General features: G+C 39.3%; 1 protein-coding gene across 3 annotated transcripts in view; it reads right to left on the reverse strand.

The window, feature by feature from the left end:
- Window positions 1-18,921, reverse strand: part of LOC122808839 (tropomyosin alpha-3 chain-like) — a 609,453-nt gene that overhangs the window by 579,111 nt on the left and 11,421 nt on the right. The gene's annotated exons all lie outside the window — the stretch shown is intronic.

Consider the following 18,921-nt stretch of genomic DNA (forward strand, 5'->3'; position numbering starts at 1 on the left):
TAGTGGTGGAATATCTGTGTACATTCTTATTGTGGCAGCTCAAGAGACCCCCATGGTTAACGTGTGTGCGCCCCCAGGACCGTCAGTTATTGTTAGTTGTTTTAACACATTTTCAGTATCCTCTTTAGGTATGTTGTTGGAATATGTCTGTATTTGACCCTGGCATTAAAAAGAACAGCTTGAGGTCTTCATCGATATCCAACAATTAAAGATGGGGGGGGGGGACTTGAGGAAGGGCTCATATAAAGATCCCAGACAGGAGCACAAAAGGCAGTAGGTAAGAGACGCGGAACACTGATTTAAGTCTAGGTTCTGTTATACTTTAGAATATGCCCTACCTGCAGTGCCCTTTAGCTATTTACAGAAAGGACTGCTGTCTCATTTCTTTTCTGTGGAAAGGATCAAGGTTGATCAGAGAAAGACACCTTACACTCACTCTTGGAAGGAGACCTGGGCTGTGACCACTACTGGCCCTCACTTGCTAGAGGAAGTTAATATCCTAACATATTTCTCAACCACTCAGTGCAAAAAATCTGAACAAAGCCTGACATAATTGTATTTATTTAACATTTGTTTACTGGGAATGTCCGATTGGCACAGAGCTCATTTTTAGTGGAGGCCTGGGGAGAAACGTTCCATAATAGTGGGACAATGGCCCAAAAATAGGGACAGATTTAAAATATTGCTCTTATAAACTTAAAAAGTTTCTAGAATAACAGGATTTGTCTTAGCATGCATTTTTCTGAAGGATAGGAAGTCTGAAACTCAAATGTATGTCATTATTTAGTGACTTCAATCCTGAGATCATCTCAGTGATTTGCCAAAATAAAAATCACAAATTTTATGATGACTAGACCAAAAATATGATGCAAAAATCTGGACAGTTGAGAGGTGTTACTTCTAGTGATACAAGAGCTGGCCTTGCTTTTCCTGGGGCATGTTTCTGGGCCTGAACTTAGGTCTGTGGGGACTGATTCTTTTTATCTTATCTTGAATAACTAACTACTTGTCAACATAAGCCATTCTGTTCCCACATTTGGATCCTTGGCTTTCAAAGGCTTGGTTTTCTCAGCCCATTCTGCGTGTTGTAGAACATAGTTCATAGACAACACAATTTAAAATTGGAGCTTAAGGCCTGTGCTGGATGTTACTGTGGTGTCTTAGCACCTCTTGCCACTCCTTGTGTTTGCTTCCCAGCAGCAATGGCTGACAGAACATTTAGTATCAACTGAAATAGCAATTTGTCTAACCTTCTGACCCATACATGGGAGGACCACATCTTCTCTCTCATTCTTCACTGTGTGTGTGTGTGGCAAGTTGTTAAGAGTCTATAGACAATGAATTTGTCTCCTTTCTAGTTTCCTTTCTAAGGATTCCTCATTTGAAGAGTCCCTCAAGCTCTTCACATCCACTATAGAGTGTCCATCTATCTCTTTCCTCATCCCTAAAGTATGTCAATGCTGACCTTGGGAAGAAAGAAGAGGAATATTTTGTCATCCCTCCTTAGGGATCTTAAAAGAAAAAGAAAAAAAAACTTAAAATTGAAAACTGCCAGTCTGTGGCATAGAGGGATACAGCCTTGACTACAGCCCAGTTGACCTGGGTTCATTTAGTAGCACACCTGACTTACACAGTGACAGGGAGGGTGGGCATTCCCATATTGGGGATGGGGTAGGGTGGAGGGTGACATGTGCATGGGCATGCAGACCAACAGAAGCTTCTTGGTGGAGGCTTAGCAGCCAGTTGTGATGTGCTTTGGCTAAGGGGCAGAGCAGTTTGTCAGCAGTAACTCCATGTAAAAGTATGGTATGGTCTGCCTGTTGTTTGTCCCCCTTGGTGACTAGCAATCATACACATCAGGGAATGGGGTAGGCTGTAAGCAGTAAAAAAACACCTGGTTGAAAGTCGTACAGCTCAACCTCTCAGGATCATCTTAGGGTTTATGCTGGCCCTGGCCATGAACTCTGCTTTAGATTGGGGAAATAGGAGTGGCCAGAAGACCCTGTGTGGATATAGGCCACTGGGATGGCTGTCAGGAAGGCACATGTGGAGAAAAAAAAATAAAATGGAAAACTGGTGTATTTTCTTCTCTGTTTAAATTAGCTTTTGTGTTTCAACTTCTTAAAAGTTCAGTTACTTCTGTAAATTGTAAAGTGACTGTTACAGATATATCTTCCATTCTTTTACCTTTGTTAAGTTGCTTGAAACTGCAATATCTACTCGGTGTGCAATTGCCTGGAAATATTTAGGCTACTAAGTAAAATGTAGCCTGAGTTCAGGAATGGAAGTACCATTGGATAACTTTATGTTACCATAAAGCTATGGATAGTAATGAATGGATGGGAGCTGTGTTTTTTATTTCACTAAGGTTAGTGATAGTGTTTCTTAGAATAAGGACACTGAAGCTATACGGACTGAATTATAGGTTCATAGGTTAGTACTAGGCTAACTGCGAGCCATTGTAAGCCTAGCCAATTATCCCTTGTGAGACTCACACCCTGCATCTTGTGTTTGTAAGGGAAACACCTTAACCATTAGGCCATCCTCCCAAACCCAGTACATCATTGTATTAGTTTACTAGCTACCTCTCAACTCTAAATACAAAGTTCAGATTGGTAACTGTATTTCATTTCTTTTTCCTTTCATTAATGGTGTTTCTGATGGCTCTTTTCTTGTGTGTCTTATATTCACTAGCCACATTAGAAATATTAATATGGTAACCATTTGAAATGTCAGGACACACTAGACCAATTCCCAAAACATGGAAACTGAATGGCCAAAACAACGGACTTACATGTACTAAGTTTGAGATGCCATTTCTTAGAATATTCCTGTTTCTCTGAGGTATGGCGATCTCACTGTTGGTTTATATACATTTCATACCTCTCAACTGTCCAGATTTTCACAGAATGTCCGGATTTTTGCCTCATATTATTTGTCTGTTCCTCATAAAATTTGTGTTTTTTTAGACACATCATTGAGGACTGAAATCACTAAATAGTGTCATACATTGCAGTTTCAGACTTCATATCCTTAAGAAAATATATGCTAACACACATCCTGTTATTCTAAGTTTGTAAGAGTAACATTTTTTATTTTAGACTGTGTTCAGATTTATTGAGCTAAGAGGTCGAGAGGTATGGTTTAGCCCCTCCCCCAAAATAATTTGGAAGGGGAAGAGCGATTTTTGAGATTTGTTTTTCTCCAGGTTTTGGGTCTTTTTTTACTGCTTGACTGCACTTAGCATTTCGAGTGCCAACATTTCAGTAGGGAGCAAGTAATATTTGTACCCTTGTCATTTCATTATACAGGTGATCTGTCTTTGCTTTCGCTCAGATCATGCTGCACACAACATTACTGCTTTAATTACACAGCTTTCTTTAAAGGAATATTGTGGTCAGCTATACTTATCATCAGTCTTTTTTATTGTTTACCTGGGGACTCAGAAAGAACCCCAGAGCTAGTACAGGCTGCAGAAAAAGGCCCTGTTTCCACAATTTACAAAACTGAGATTCAGAGACACATTAGCTGCAATAAGGCAAACTTCATTATCATTAATCTGAATGTCTTTGAATTGCTGTTAACTATCGCAAGTTGAGATCAGCACTTTCCTGGCAGTGGTGGTCGAAACATTGTATTAGCACAGACACCCTTCTTCATTCACTCTCCCACACATCTATACATACATTCAAACAAACACACAGATGTACACACCCCATACCTGTCCCTGTGTTGTCAAAATGTTCCCAGTGTCTCCTTTTTCCTGCCCTGATAAATCATGGATGATTATAGTCAGTCATTAATGCCAGACATTAGAGTTTCACACTTCATAGTCTTCAGTAATTACATAGTAGCGCAAAAGCTGTTATTATAGTGACTTTCTAAGAGGTATAGTTAAAATCATTCCCTCTGTCTCTATCTCACTGTTACTTTTGGATATGTGTACATTTCTTGCACTAAAAGGTTGACAATTATGCTTTCTGTTCCTTGCCCATCTCTCTCATAACAAACTATTGCAGTCTTTGAATAATGCCAAAGATCCTCAATATATGTTAGAAAACAACTTGTTCTACTAACTTAACTTTCTTCCATTGCATCCCTGGTGTCTAGTGGTGGTGAAGAAGTGTAATATTCTCCATGTGAGGGTACAGGATTGGAATCCATTTTAGTACCTGTAAGGCATGCAGTTAGCTAAAAAATTATGCCTGGTAGCTAGTGGCTCTCCACTCCACTTTTTTTTTTAATTATGTAAGATTAAGCCATGAAATATAGAATATCCCTGATGTTTACTGTTCTACCAACCCATATTATGTGTAAGTGCTGTTAAGGCATGATATTACAGTGTAACCCCTGATGGATAGTGTTTCTCCAACCCAAGTTATATGTCAGTGTTGTTAAGTTGTGCAATTACAGTGTAGCCCCTGGTAGCTAGTGTTCCCCATCCTACATCTTCAGAGATATCCCTGGTGGCTAGTGTTCCCCCTAACTGAATATTGCAGGGTTTGTATATTAGTCTAGGGATGTGTGAAGTATGACAGCCATGCCTCTTCCCGTCTTCAACACAGCCCCTTCCCCACTGATGGTACCCACGGCCACAATCATACATTCACTCATACATATATACACACACACACACACACACACACACACACACACACACACACACACACACACACACACACACACACACACACACACACGCATGCACACATATCCAACCTAGCCCCTCACTAACCCTCCTACTACTACCTTCCAGGCATGCACACACTTACATATACACTCACGCATACAGCCCCTCACATACACACACTCACACACCCCTATCACTGCCTGACCACTAAACTCCATAGCATGTTGCTCTGCTATGCTGAATGAATGCAGCTTTTTGACTGTGTTCATTACTGAGACTCTCCAGGAGTGCTAATGATAATTTATACAGTTAGGTGATTCACTGAGTTGCTTGGCTGTGTAAATGCCTTACCACAGGTAGTTCTGGGGAAGATCACATGGCTAATTAGCATATGCCTCTCCAATGAACTGACTAATTTGCTTTTAGCATGGTTGCAAATACAGCTCACTGCAGTGCTGCATGTTTTCATGCAAAGACAACATGGTAGACCTGTCTCTAAATGCAGAAAGCGTACCATGAGGTAACTATTTGACTAAAGTCATGACTCTCAAAAAGATCACAAGTTTATTTGTCTTATCATCAACCCAGGTATTAATGCCTCACAAAATTAATCATCTTTGATATTTCTGCAAGATCAAGCAGGAGACTGGAGAATTACAAGAATTCTCCCAGGAATCTAGATGTATGGCACACTAACAAAAATCAGCCATTCACTTCTGTCCCAGTAAGACACTCAAAGGCATTGGTAGTTCCAACATTCACCCAGGTTATCTCTTAGTTGAATATAAAACATATAACTACATATTGCTAATACTGTCCTGCTTAGGGCTATGAATGACATGAAGACATGGCCGAACGGATACTGCCTAATGAGTTCTAGAGTTGCCATCCAACCAAGTCTTTTATTATAAATGCGAGATCAGAAGTGTGGAGCAAGTCTGATATTAGACTGGGGATACTTTTGATTAACCTGGTATTAACAAGCATAGCCCTAGGCTGGATTCCAGGGGGTAATCATGCTTAAATATTGCAAATGATAACCTGACTCCTGAGGTACTACCACAAGACAGGAGAGTGCTGAAATTTCAAGTGAGGATGTAACACCTTCCATTTGCAGTTCTGCCACCTTTGACCTAACTATGACGAACAGACTCTTCACCAGTTTTTTAGCCCCTGCTGCTGTAGCACTCAGGTTAAAGGAGTTTCACACCTTTTTATACCTGGATGACTGCATGATTCAAGCTCAGTCTGTTCAATAAGTAAGTGATGTTTGAATGTAGTCATTCTGTTTTTATATTCACTGGGGTCTTCAAACAGTGACAGGAAGCATATCTGGTCTAAGTAGAAATGAAGACTTTCCTGGGACTGATGCTGGACATTTGCCAAACAAAAGGTGTTCATGACACAGTGCAGGATGCAAGATGTCTCTTTTGTAGCAGTGTTAGATCATATGGCAGCCAAACTTTAAATTAGAATATTTCAGCACCATGATGTGACTCTGGAATCAGAAAATGAATCTGTTTTCACAAGTTTCTATTGGGTCAGCTATCTAGCCACTTCCCCTTATTCACCCATTCATCTCCCTTTCTTCCTATTTCGTAAGGAATGGAGAGCGTAAGATGAGAATTGAAGATTGTGGATGTCATTTAGTAGGAAGTATTTTTTTCCTTCTTTTTCTTGGCATATGCAACACTGAAGTGGGTCTTGCTGTGGTGGCCCATTAATGGGTTTCTGTGCTTCTTTTGACACCCACCTACAATGTAAGAGCTACTTGGCAAACCGGTGCTCCTTTTCTGAGCTATACACTGCCTCCTGGCTTTGTTTTCCAGCAGACTGAGGATGTCTCCCTCCGTCCAAAATGGGTGACACACCCTCAGCTGCTGACTCCAAACCAGATTGGGTGAGCTACCATCAGCTGCTGACTTCCACTCAGGATGGGTGAGCCACAGTTAGTTGCTGACTTCCACCCAGAATGGGTGAGCTGCCATCAGCTGCTGACTTCCACTCAGGATGGGTGAGCCACAGTTAGTTGCTGACTCCCTCCCAGGATGGGTGAGCTGCCATCACTTCATGACTCCCACCATCTCAGCTGTCTCCTCCAGTATCTGAGTCACTAGTCAGTCCTTGGTCATATGGTCTGCACTCAGGACACCAGCTTCACTGATATTACTGACACTTGGCTTGATAAAAAAAACTGCAGTAGTGTATGGATGCAGTTTCATTAAACCTACCAACAACATTTCTGTCTCATAACCCATTTCCATGCAATATGAAATTCATAATATTCTCGTTTCATAGTTTGTCAGAGCAATAAAACTGTACTTGTTTTAATGATCTGCTTGCAGTAAGTGATCTTCTGTCTTTGTTCTCCTTGATCATTCTGCTGCCTTTGAAGTGGTGACTATAAAATTCTACTGAAGTGCCTGTGGACCTACTGTGGTATATATTTTATGATCCTAAATTGGTTTACCACGTACCCTTATGAGGGTCAACTCAAGTGTAAACACATCCTCTGGCTACCGTTTTGAGTTTTGGGCTGCCTCAGGCCTCTGTATTGGATATACTTTTCTTTTCTATGTACTTCCTTCTACTTATTTAAGTTATTAAAAGGAGAGGGTTACAGTGTCACTGTTACAGAAATAACATTCATATTTACCTCTCCTTTTCTTAGCCACTTGTAGTCTATTCTGAACTTCAGAAGCCATTCTATTACGGATGTGCCAAAGCAAACTAAAAGTCAGCCCACCAAGACTGTAAGCATGACTTTCACACCATATGCAGGTCCTTTGTTGCTTTTGTCCCTGAGCCTCACATTTTCTGTTGGACCCATAATTTGGAATTTACGTTCAAGGAGAGTAATGCCAGCATGATCCCTGATGAATGGCTGACATTTTTGGACCAGATGTCTGTGATTATCCAGACTTGATGCTGTCATCTTCATCATAATCATCACCAGCATTCCACTTTTCCTATTTTACTTGGTTCTGGGGTATAATGTCATCTGTCGTCATCTCTCTCAATTCAGTGCCACTCTCCTGCCTTCTTCAATGGTCGTACACAGATGTTGAAGGTTCCCTCTCATGCATTCCATCTGCTGGCTGAATTTATCATCTCCAATTACCATCTTCATGTTTCATCCATACCTGCTTTACCAGTTCATCTTCTGCTTTCCTACACACTTGACTGAAATACCATAAAGTATTTTCCCTGACTTCTCTGAAACTGGGGCTAGTTTGGATACAGGTCTGATGTCTTCATTTCTTTGTCTGACCCACAGTGCGTAACCTACTACCCATCACTGGTAATCTGTCTCCATCATCTCAAGCTTCATCTGTTGCTCTGCCTATACTGTTCAGGTTTCTCTGACATGCCGAAGCACTGGTCATACCACTGTTTTGTATACCATGATTTTAAGCTTCTTTCCACACTCCCCCTAAAACTTTGTGCCATCTGTCAGTAGAACCTTCAGTTTTAGTTTTGACCACCTCATTCAGAATTCCCTTTTTCTCAACCACACTTCCAGGATACTTGAAGCTGTTAACCTGTTTGTTATTTTTCCCTTTTATCTTAATTACATGCTTCATCTAATCTCCCACATTTTCTGTCATGACCACTGTCTGGTCTGATACTCACTTTCATTCCATATACCTGCAGCTTTGTTATCGAGTCCCAATATTTTATTGATGTTCCTCTTCAGAATCTGCTTGTAGTACCACATTATCTGCATATGGCAGCTTTATTGATCTGCCCCTCCAACCGATCTGATTATTTAATTCATCACTTGTTCCAACATGAGTGGACTCAGAAATGAATCCTGATGCACATCCACTCTTTTTTGGACCTGCTCTGTGAGTCCAAACACTGTTCATGCTTGTGTTACTGGGTCCCTGTACATAGCCTGCACTAATTCCACCAATGTTTCTGGGACTTTGAACTATCATGGGCCAGTTAAACCATCTTTCATGGAAATTTGCCATATGCTTTCTCCATGTTTAAGAACGCCCATTTGGAGTCTTTCCTCATCTCCAGCTTCTTCTCCATTATCTGTCTCACTGCAACATTAGGTCAGTTGTACTGCATCTTGAGCTAAATCTGAATTGCTTATTGCTGGTCTTACTTTCCACTGCCATGCTTATCTATTTATATATAACCTTCTCCAGCAGATTGATGCAATATGACAGAAACTTGATAGCTCTGTAGTGCCTGAAGTTGTATACATTATCTTTGCCTTTGTACTCTGACACTAAAATGTTTCTTTTCTAGTTATCTAGGATACTCCTTATCTTTCTGTACCACAGTGACTAGCACCAGAGACAGTTTTCCTCTTCATGCATCATATGAGGAACATCTGTCATATCAGGTACCCTATTCTATCAAAGGACCTCCAAATGGTAGTGTAGGCCTTATTCATCTCTCATATGAATTACTGTAATACTTTCTACCTTTGGCTTTCCAACACTGAGCCTGAAAGTGTGCGGCAGGTGTAAAATGCTGAAGCCAGGCTACAGGCTGGGGTTTCTTATTACTCTTACAGTGCTCCTATTCGGTGGTCTCTTCAGCTAGGCTACTGGTTTTATTTATTTATTTTGAAATCCTGGTAGATGGACTGGTCCAGGGTCCCTTTGCAGCCACGGCCAGGGCACAAAGCCAACAAACAATAAAGATAATCAATGCATAGTTATAATGCATTCAGCACATTCAGTGTCATAAAAATAAGAAAAATGTAAACTGAAAACAATATTTAAAAGAAAAATGAATAAAGTTAGGTTCAGTCAATATCATAATGTTATTATAGTGTGCAGATATTTATAGCAATTAGAGTATTATAGTGGATTGTTAATATGAACGTTAAATTCATTAAAGTTGATGCATTAAACCTCATTAGAAAAGTAGTAGTGGAGGTGATGGGAAAAGGGTCTAGTCTCTATCCTAATATTTATCTAAAAGACATTAGCAATGTAAAAAGGGTTTGGGAAAGGTACAAGACCTTATATCATGTAGGAGGCTAGGGCCATTCAGCTGGCAAAGGTATTAGAACTGAGGCTGTATGGTACAACTGGGGTGAGAAGAAAGATGTTGAAATATCAGTGTCTGTTGATGTATGAACCATGTCAGACAAGAATGATACGACCCAAAGCTTAATTAGCCATCCTCATGTATGCATTTATAAACTTCTATTTATTACAAAATTTCAACTGTGTTGTATATCAAAAGGCACTAATTTGTATTTGTTCAGCTGGTGTTTTTTAATTAGTGGTCTTCTGAGGTGTTTGCTTGGTTACGTCGTGGCAATAAGTTAGAGCATCAGATAAATCCATTAGCTGTAGGATCAGTGTAGTAAAGGTAACATGTCTGAGCTTTTAAACATTTCTATTATTCTGTGTTGTACTATGGGTGATGAATGCCAAGGCAGGGACTGATACATCTCTTTTCATAATGCTAACCATCAGTTAATCAACACTTTAAATGACGTGCTTACGTTTGCTTAGGATAATGGGTCAAGACTCTCAGGGCTTTTTATTTGAGAGAAAAATTACATTCTTAAGTGAATCACATTATTACCTAATACCAGATTTGCTGATAATATAGACGTATTTGGATGAATTAATTTCAATAAAATATTGTTTTATTTGGATGCAGAAACAGTTTTCCATATGTGCAACTCCAAGTGTTACCAGGCATATGCCATTCTTGCCACAGCCTACACTTTTTAAAAGTAATTTATTTATCTTGTCTAAATAAATTTGTCAAAATAGAAAATGTCATAGTTGTTGTGGTCTGTGGTTTAAATAGCCACCCATATATTTATCTGTCTGTAATTGTGTGTGTGTGTGTGTGTGTGTGTGTGTGTGTGTGTGTGTGTGCACATATATGCATATATATAATATTTATCTGGTTGGCTTAATAGATTTATGCTTGCTTGAGTCTGCCATTTCAATATTTTGTTTTCAGTAGTCAAAGGTATATGGTCCAGAAGCAGACACTATCTGGGTCTGGAGGTGATTTATTCTTGTGAATGAGGGAGACACATTCTGGAAGCTGGAATACAACCCCTATCTTCAGCAATATTGCCAGTACTTAAGCAGATTAGTATCTAGGTGTGTTCTTTTTCTTAATTTGTTATAATGTTCTCCTTATCTTTCTTTTCATGTTGCCACTTTGTCTGTGCTATAGTATCTGTTTAACTAATTGTTTTACCTTTAATACTGTGGTTAGTTTCTTTCCAGTGCACCCAATGGGGAAGGGACATTTTCCTTTAAGGAGTATGTCTTTACTGAACATCTAGAACTGATCTTAGTATGACTGAAGTCCGACAGGACTGAATCTGGTGGCAGACAATTGCAAGATAAGAACACACAATGGTGTTATGCCAGATAAACACTTTCGTGTATAATTTCTCCTCAAATCCTATGGCTTCTGCTAAGTATTTCAAGGTGACATTTTCTTACCCTTCACCTAAGGAGGAAGGAGAACAGCTGATTTTTTTTTGCTTTGCACTTCTCTCCTTTATCTATAATCTAGCAATCTGAGTCCATTGGCAGGTCTGGGTTAGCAGTGCTGGTACATTCTTGTGATAGCTGAATTACCTGAGTTTTCCATTATGCAAATGTCACTCGCAGGCTTCCTATGTGAGTATGTCGGTAGTCAGTAGGTTCCTGCATATACAGCATTCTTCTTCAGGACAGAGTTCTGACAGCAAGCACTGAGGCAGTCCAACTATGAAACCTTCATCACTACTGTACATTTATGGACGCATACTCCCATTTCCTTTTTGTTTTGTTTTTTCTTTTAGACAGGCACTGCAAAGTTTGTTTAGCAGAAGATAATTCAGTATCTCACCATCTTCTAGAAGAAACCAGGGCTTATATGTGAGTCCCTTACAGATGGGTAAACATAATTTTGTACAGTCTTCTTCACCATATCCTACAGTCAATAAAAGCATATAAAATGAGTAGTGGAGTGTAAGTTACATCTATCCGTATGAACTTTTTCAGTGAATGAATATTTCAGTGAGGAAGATTAAGAAAATCGCTCTATAACTGATTTCTCTGCTGCCACTCACTTTGCTTCTATTACACACAATATTATTTTTATTGCAATGCATTAAATTTTCTTGCCTTTATCAGATACCCTTTCTATTGCTGACAACATGACAACATAAAAAGAGGACATGTCCCTATGACCAACACCAGTTTTACTTTTGCTGGGAGTTGACCATATAACCTTACAAGTATATTACAAGGCAGATGTACTAAAAAAGTACTAAAAAAGTAAGTAGTTATAGGCAAATAGTAGCTTTTAATAAGTTTTCTCTATGCACTTTGGAGATGGCATATTTTCTTAATTCTGTACATTTAAAGGGCTGTCCTGTTCTTGGTCTGCTTTAAATCGTATGAAGTTTCAACTTGTCAAGTGCACTTCCCATCTCTGCAAATCATCAAGTAATGTTCTTCATGAAAAATCACTGCTGGTGCTATTTCTATCTGTGGTCCAGCAGAAATTCTAAGATTTTTTTATTTGTGTATATATATGTATGTTTGAAGTGAGTGTATGTATGCATGTTGTTATGTTATGATGTAGTGTTATGTTATGTTACGTTACATTGTGTGATATTATGTTACGTTACGATACGTTATGTTATGTTATGGTTTGTTATGTTATGTTATGGTTTGTTATGAGTAATGGTCTTTTTTCAGTGGCAGCCTGGGGAGACAAGCTCCATAACCAAGGATCAACATAGGTTCATAGGTGTGTGCTAGGCTAATGGCCCTGGATCCTTTGCAAGCCTAGCCCACAGGATTACCTTGGCATCATGCCACACTACATTAGCTCCCGGTGCCTCTGTCGAGTAGAGCCACTGGAGTGATCCCCAGAGTGGTTTTCTATTTCCCATCCACTCATCAGGATGTCTCTTAAAGAGGGCCAGTGAGGTGCTCTGTTTGACATGTATGGGAAGTCTATTCCATAGCATGGGCAGTCTCTGGGTTATGAACCTGTCCCTCCAGCATGTTCTGTTGAATGTGGTAATGAGGTTGAGGTCTCTGGAGCATGTGGTGCAGAGGGATTGGGATTTCTTTAGATGTAGCTTTTCTAACAGAGCCGGGTCAGACATGGCTTTGTAAGTCAGGCAGAGATCACTTCTAAGTAGGCGATATGAGACAGAGAATAGTTGGAGTTTTTTGAGTCTGTCCATATAGAACAAGTGTTTAAGGCCTAGGATCCTCGTTGTGTGGTACTTTTGTGGCCTCTCCAATTGTTGCAGGTGTCTAGTGAGGTACATGCCAAATGGGGAATTGTACTCGATGATTGGCTTAATGAGGGAAGAGTAGAGGGAGACAGTGACCTCTTTCTTTCTGGATGCAAAACCCTTAGTAATGAGATGTGCCACATAGAACGACTTTCTGACCACAGTGGCAAAGTGGTGGCCAAAAGAGAGGTTGCTGTCAACCAGTGTTCCCAGATCTCTTATAATGCCTTCTGTGTTCAGTGGACTACCATCAATGTGGTAATTCATGGGAACCGTGTTTTTCCCAAAGGGGATGATGACACATTTTTTGGCATTATGCTTAAGGCCATGGTTCTGACACCAGTCATTGGTCTCAATGAGGCCTTTCTGCAAGATGTCAACATCACTTGGGGAGTTAATAATAGCTCCCAACTTGCAATCATCTGCTAACTATGTCAGCCAGAGCCCCTTCGTGTTGGCCTGGACTTCAGAGAAGTAAATATCAAACAGGAGAGAACCCAGGACCAAACCCTGTGAGACTCCACTCATGACTGGTTGGCAGTCTGACTTGGAGTCAGCTACTTTCACACTGGGATCTATCTATGAGCAAATTTGCAATCCACCTAGTGATATAGGGGTTGATACCTAGGTTAGTGAGTTTTTCTATGATTCCTGAGTGGGGAATGCTATCAAAGGCCCTGGCCAGATCAAAGTAGGCTGTATGAACCACATTGCTCTCATCTACAGCTCTGGTGACTGACTCAAAGAAGTTGACCTGGTTGAGTAGGCATAATCTACCCTTCACAAAACCAAACTGTGTGGGATCCAGAACTTGAAGATTCCCTGTATCCTTGTTTATTAGGTCCATGATGATGCATTCCATAGCTTTGCATATCAGACATATAAGTTCATAGTTCATAGTCTAAGAATTATAGATATTAGCCAGTAATTAATATAACTTGGTAATTGGTACATTGTTATACCAACAAAAAAGTACAAGGCGGTTAATCTTACCGAGATATCATGAAGTAATGTTTGCCTTTTTTAAACATTCATAGTTCTGCCTGTGTTTTATATAAGCTAGTGTACAGTATAGTATGATAAATCCACTGGTATTTTTCCTGGAAAGTCTTAGAGTACCATTGCATAGACATATGAAAACGTAACTAAATATTGTATAGGGGTGATGTTAAAAGGTAAGAAGAACAATTTTCAAAGATGTGATGTTAGAATATAAAGTCTGGGGTATTGGCATTCAGGTGTTAAATCAGTATGCTTCATAATGGGCAAAAAGTGTTATGAAAATCAAGCATATGACAGGAGAACTTCTGAAGAGAAGGAGAGAGGTACTGATGTTATTTGGAGCTGAATGCACCTTGTACATATTTGTAATTCAAGTGGTTTAAGAACTGAGTTTGTCAGGAAAACAGTTAAACTGTAACAGATAGTAAGTGAATGTCACATTGATTTTATTATATATTCGGTTTTAGTGGTTAGTGGTTACATAAAGTTTGTATTTTAAAGTACAGATTGAGTTTGTTTTTAAAAGATGTCCAGCTTATTACATATACAATTAATTGTGGAAGCTTATTCCAGATGTGTTTGAAGTGAGTGTTTCTGTATTCGTTTTCAGATTTGCTAGTTTTTATTAGCACTTCATTAGGTGAGTGCAGTGTTTGGGCAGGATTCTGGGTTTCAGGTGGTGCAATTGAACTTTGTTAGGTGAGCGCAGTGTTTGATCTCAGGTGAATGCACTGCAACTCAGTGACTGCTTTTTCTTATAAGAAAATCGCTGCCAGCCCTATTTGTGCTACAGCACCAATGCTATTTTACTGTACTTTCAAAATATCTGTTTCATCTATGATTCTGCAACTGTGGAGTTGATAAATGAAAGTAAGAGGGTGCAGAAAACTTGGCCCCACTAGAAAAAAATCAGGTCGAAGCTTTGCCTAGTTTTGTTCGTCTGTTTGGGGCTTCAGCCAGTAGTTACTTAAGGATACATGAAAGAATCATAAGAAATAATGATATTGGAGGAAGAAGCCCCTGCCATAAAGAGAAACATGCAATGATATATAGGCAATGACATTCTAAAACTGTTTTCACACAAGCAAAACATATTAATCGACTATAATCTAGTACTGGGAATAAGGAAGATGTCATGAAAACCAAATAATGCATCATATACAGCACAGGATTATAGCACAATATAGTTCAAAGGCTATTTACTTAATCTGTAGAGGAAAGTGTGTGTGTGTGTGTGTGTGTGTGTGTGTGTGTGTGTGTGTGTGTGTGTGTGTGTGTGTGTGTGTGTGTCTGTGAAATGTGGCAGGTGGAGCTCATGAGGAAAACAACTTAAAAAGTTGCTGTATGATGTAATAGTGTTTGCAGGACTGTATGATGCCAAGCTGCCATAACAATTTAGTTTTCATGTAGTTTTATGTAATATTTTAGAATGATGTGCAAATTGTGTTATAGTCTCCAAATATGTAATATTAACCTTATTTCAGCAAATTCATGAGAAATGCTTATATCTGGTCCAAAGTCTTTAGACTGGTAGTTGATTGGGCCCATAGTAGACAGAAACATTACTTTAGTTATTTGTTGTTCACATAATGCACTTCAAGTTTTGTGCGCTATAGGTACAGAAAGCGTAAGTCTGTGATCACCACAGCCAGTGATGTCACTCCATTCATTTGCACAGGAGATCTGACTTCACTTTGTGTAGTGCTTTCTAGACGTGACTAGAAGGTACATTATTTAATTCAATGTTTGCTGGCTGCATGGCTCAGATGGATAAAGCCCTGTCTGTGATTCAAATAACCTGGGACTACCTACTGGCTTAGACAATGGAGGAGCCACACATGATTGGGCAGGTGTGAGTGCACAGTCAGTGCTAGTTCACCCATCTTGGGGGGTTGGGAGGTGGTCTGTAACACCTGCTTAAAGTCAAATATTACAGCAAAGCACTACATGGCTATGGCATGTGCTGTTGTTTGCTTCTGTAGGTCAACCTGTAAATGAAGGGCTTTGTACAGAGTTAAGTGGGGAGAGTTGTGGGTTCAAGTCCCCTCAGGATTGTATGCTTTGTCTGGCAGTTGGTGGAGTGGTTTGAAGCTGTGAGCTGTAGCTCCTTTAATACAGGGTTAGATTCCTTCAGCTCTCATTTGCCTGCTGTGCGACATTGAGCAAGTCACTTACCCAGACAGTGCTTTGGCGCAACTAAAGATTTTGGCTAGGATCTTTAATGGTCCTCAGAACTGCAAGCCTAGTAACTACTTATGAATATAAGTAGCACATAGCACTGTTACAACATTTCTTCAGCTACCTAGAATACACATGCATCACTAAGTCGATGTTACAAGCTTTGCATTGCTGGTGCAAGCATCAATTAGAGATCAAGCAGAAATACATTCTGATTCCTATAGTATGGCATTTGCAGTCCCTGAATCTCACCTGTCTTTCCTGGTGTTTCTAATGCCTAGCATGATGGGTGGAAGAAATGGACCATGGTGGATCTAGGTTCATCAGTCATGAGAGATTATTGATAACAAAACAAAAAAAAGAAACATATTTATTTTAGTGTTTGACAAAAGTACTTAATTCATGTTCAGAAGTACACTAGTACCACTGCTGAGACCCACCTTACACTTATCTGAATGATTTCAGTTTTATATTGTGATGTCACACATCTTTATTGGTTTATATTTTTCATGTGCTATAACTAAATGATACCAGTATTACAAGGATTTGTCAGATTCAAAAATCAAAACACTGACTAGCAATCTCCCTGTCACCCACGTAAAATGAAGACTTAACAGTTTCCCCATCATCCACAGTAAAATACGGATTAACAGTTTCCCCATCACCCACAGTAAAATACGGATTAACAGTTTCCCCATCATCCACAGTAAAATACGGATTAACAGTTTCCCCATCACCCACAGTAAAATACAGATTAACAGTTTCCCCATCACCCACAGTAAAATACGGATTAACAGTTTCCCCATCACCCACAGTAAAATACGGATTAACAGTTTCCCCATAACCCACAGTAAAATACGGATTAACAGTTTCCCCATCACCCACAGTAAAATACGGATTAACAGTTTCCCCATCACCCACAGTAAAATACGGATTAACAGTTTCCCCATCACCCACAGTAAAATGCCTGCACCAGTTACTCCTCTCACTGTCAATGTTTTCTGCAAAATCTAGATCTCTGGTCCTGGAGCTGACAGCAATACTGTCTGAATGCACTGTACTTTTGCTGTAGTGAAGGGGCCATCAATTTGTACATAAAAACAAAATAAAACAAAAATCATTTTATTTTGGGTACAGACTGTGCTTCTGGAAATAGTTTAATCTGCAAAGATATTTTCAGAAATCTATAATTTGGTTTTATTCTTTCCTACTGTGTTTTCAGAACTATATTTAAATATATTTGTGATCTCATTTTGGGTACCTAGTTTCATCAATATTTTGTGATATAGTTGTAAATGTGGATAGGCAGTTTATGTCTAGATTGGCCTGTTTGCTGTTTTATTCTAAACATCTAGTGTTCACTACATAACGGGAATGATAGTACCCTTTCCAAATGCTACATGGTAGAAGTCTGAGGAGGAAAAATGGATGATAGATCTGAAGTTCACACTATAACCATAAGTGTAAGCTCTAAAATATGTTTTATGTTGCTGAGTGTGAGCAAACTATATATTTACCTTCCGATTCCTTTGAGTTTTTAACAGCCACGTATTTCTTTTCTTCAAGTTTCTTATTGTTTATCCTCACTGTTTCTACAAGTAATGTTTGAGAATTACTATAGTATGTAAACTACCTGTCTAAGCACATTGTGTCATCCATGTATGTCATTTTGGGGTGAATTTTTGAGCTCCTTAAAATATTAAGAAAGACAATGCAACAGTAATCATAATGAGAAAAATATATCATATTCCTCAGAAAATGTGCCCTTGCCAGCACGTAAACTGTATCAGCTTTTCAGAGACATTCCTCCACTAGTCATAAGCATAAAAGTATTAGTGATCCTTCTTAAACAAAAGCTTGTAGGTGGTGGAGGAATAAAGCAGTGACACAGTAACATAAGCTTAAACTTCTTTGTTTGTTTTGTAAAGGCTGCATCATGCACGTATGTGGGAAAGGCGATGTATTCCAACAAAGTTTTATAGTCGTTAAGACAGTAAAATGGAAATACTTTTGTGTTTGGTATTGTAAAACCAAGGATATAATTTTTGCAGTTCAGTCATTGATAATTTTGCTGCAGGAAACCTTTTAGGTCAACTTATATTTATAGCTACTAAGACTGCTGCATTCATACCTTAACTTTTACTCCAATAAGTTAAAGAAGTTCTATTCTGTGAAGTACAAGCAAAAACTAAAGGTCTGTGGCAGACAAAGTTTGCTGATGACTGCAAACTGGGAGTGGTCATAGAATCTCCAAATGATGTCAATATCCTACAAGAGGGTCTTACACAAACAAATGATTGCTGCCAAAGTAATGGCGTTAAACTCAATGCAAAAAAATTTATTATCATTCGTTTCTGTAAGAGCAATATTCCTGCTAACTACCACATCAATAGCAACACCCTATGTGCACACTCAGTGGTGAGAGACCTGGCACACAGGTTGACAGCAACCTTACCTTTAATCACCATGTCTCCACAGTGGTAAGTAGGACATTCTATATTGCTAATCTCATAAGGGCATTGCCTCCAAAAAAAAAAAAGAAGTTATAACCTCCCTGTACTCTTCCATCATCAGGCAAATAATTGAGTACAACCCTCCTTTTGGTATGTACTTCTCCAAGCACCTGCAGCAATTGGAGAGACCACAAAGGTTCCTCACAAGGAAAATTCAAGGTCTTCAGCATCTGTCCTATGTGGATTGTCTGAAATCACTGTCACTTTATTCTGTTTCATACAGACTACTCAGAGGTGATCTCTACCTTGCATATAAGGCAATCTCTGACCCTGTTTTATTGAAAATGCTGCATATCCATAAGTCAAATGGTACACAGGTTACTCGCTCTAGAGACCTTAACCTGGTATGT

This window comes from Protopterus annectens, chromosome 8.part0 (genome assembly GCF_019279795.1).
Source record: "Protopterus annectens isolate FY-2018-M chromosome 8.part0, PAN1.0, whole genome shotgun sequence".
Lineage (NCBI taxonomy): Eukaryota > Metazoa > Chordata > Ceratodontiformes > Protopteridae > Protopterus > Protopterus annectens.